The sequence below is a fragment of the Lactuca virosa genome, chromosome 3 (genome assembly GCF_052849685.1).
Source record: "Lactuca virosa cultivar CGN04683 chromosome 3, Lactuca_virosa_CGN04683_v6, whole genome shotgun sequence".
In the NCBI taxonomy this organism is placed as follows: domain Eukaryota; kingdom Viridiplantae; phylum Streptophyta; class Magnoliopsida; order Asterales; family Asteraceae; genus Lactuca; species Lactuca virosa.
In genome coordinates, this window is record NC_136428.1 from 427,868,571 (window position 1) to 427,870,673 (window position 2,103).

At 35.5% G+C, this 2,103-nt stretch overlaps 3 non-coding genes across 3 annotated transcripts; all 3 read right to left on the minus strand.

Moving 5' to 3' along the window:
• Positions 1-227: 227 nt before the first annotated feature.
• Positions 228-330, minus strand: LOC145168113 (small nucleolar RNA Z103). Its single transcript, XR_013741700.1, has one exon. It is a non-coding gene; the product is annotated as a small nucleolar RNA Z103 (small nucleolar RNA).
• Positions 331-488: 158 nt separating this feature from the next.
• Positions 489-592, minus strand: LOC145168114 (small nucleolar RNA Z103). The gene has a single exon (XR_013741701.1). It is a non-coding gene; the product is annotated as a small nucleolar RNA Z103 (small nucleolar RNA).
• Positions 593-699: 107 nt separating this feature from the next.
• Positions 700-848, minus strand: LOC145168149 (small nucleolar RNA snoR145). Its single transcript, XR_013741735.1, has one exon. It is a non-coding gene; the product is annotated as a small nucleolar RNA snoR145 (small nucleolar RNA).
• Positions 849-2,103: the final 1,255 nt, after the last annotated feature.

Consider the following 2,103-nt stretch of genomic DNA (forward strand, 5'->3'; position numbering starts at 1 on the left):
TTGAAGTTCTTCAGAGCTTTTTATTAGATTTAAACGATTCACTCCAGTTTTGTTAGTAAACGATTCACTAACTACGATCCAGAGTTCGAAACAATACTATATCTTTTACATACTTGTAAGTTTTAACTGATGCTTAACAGAAAAAGGCTCGTACTCATCTAAACTATTACTACTGCTACAAATAAGAAATTTACAATATATCAAAAATAACAGTTAAGAAAATAAAAGTGGATCAGATTTCTGGCTTGAATTCTCTCTGAAAGAAAGAATTTAATTATGCGCTCAGTAATATCAACTTCGATCATCTGGAGAAATAATCATCACTTCCAACATTTTTATAGAAATTTAAAATAACCAATAAATAAGATTAAAGATCAACACACCGTTGCACTGTAAATCAGATTCTAAAACAAAGAAAAAATCCTTCCGGATTGAATGTAAAGTTTAAATCATTAAAGTATGGGTGAATAAAGAATAAATACAGAAATGAGGATCAGATTTCTGGCTTGGATTCTCTCTGATGGAGAGAATTTAAAAAATGCGCTCAGTATAATCACCTTCGATCATCTGGGGAAATAATCATCAGTTCCAATTTCTGCTACATATTTTACGAAATACAAATAAACCCTAAAATTTCCTACAAAGTAAATTTGTAGATTATAGAAATAAACCTTAAAATTTCCTACAAAGTAAAAGTTTTAGATTATAGCCGAGATTTCAAGACATCACTAAAATGGAAAATTTTAGAGCATCCTACGATTCGGCGAAATTTATCTTCGAAGGTAATTAAAATGTGTTAGAGAGGACTCGTTAAGAGTAAATCAACCTCCCTGCTGGGACCTTCGATAGTTCAAATGATAAATACACAGACAATACAAATTTGAGTAGTAACAGAATGTACGAATGAGTAGATCTAGTGATAAAATTATCATATCGAAAATGAAATGAATCCGTTACGACGATCTGTATTCGAAGATGATATCCGAAAGCAAACTTGGCCGAAAGCGCATTTATTATTGCACTTCCTCCATAGGTCCTTCGTTTTTTAATACAACAATCGAGAAAATATGAATAACAGACAGAGATTTGCTCAGTGAATACGAACCAAAATAAGAAAATAGTGAATCATCTTGCGAAATTGATCCGCAATCATCGTCATTTTTCCTCGTTTCTCTTCATCGCAGCTTTTGTTTTAAAACCCTAGCAACGCGAGCACAGGAATGTAAAACCCTAATGAGATCACATGAATTTGTGTTGATAGATTCATATTGCGGTCTGTGTTATATAGGGTTTAGGGTGTAACCGTTTAAAGATGCCGTATGAGGCCTATAACCATAGTCCATAAACATCATCTACTTGGGCTGAGCCCAACACAACCACTTTTGTAGGCTTGTAAGGCCAACTCTAATTTAAACTCTTCAAAGATTAACACTAAAATTCTTAGATTTTTATATAGGTCATTAACAAATCTAAGTGTGTATCATTTTAAGTCCATAAGATATTCAAGGCCCAAGATCCTATAGCCCAAAAATGACCAAAAATCAAAGGAAGCCCACAGCTTAGCGTACGCCCCGCGTACGTACGTTGACCCGGAAGTGGGATGCTGACCCGGTACGCACAACGTACTAAGGAGTACGCCCGATGTACTAGCCAGAGTCCCTAAACCAAACCCTAGGTCCATAGCTACATAAAAAGGCCAACTTTACTAACTTGCATGGCTAAAAAGGACCCAACACCAAACCCTAGGTCCATAACTACATAAAAAGGCCAACAACTCAATCATGGGTGAACTTTAACCCCAAAGATTTGACTTTTATGACTTCATACACTCCTAAAGGTCCAAAAGGACAGCTCAAATGGCCTAGAGTATTCCATACTCCATAAGACCAAGGTTTTGGGACAAAAGGTGCATAAACATGGACATAATGAGATCTAGAACAAAGAACTCCAAAGGTGTGAACTTGATACCTTCTATAGATGCACAAGAAGGTACTGAATTTGGATCCAAAGACTTGAATGCACCACTCTATCTTCAAGGAACCTCCTTCACCACCAATAATCACCTAAAAGCACCAAAAGGTCATTAAAAAGATAAAGAACACT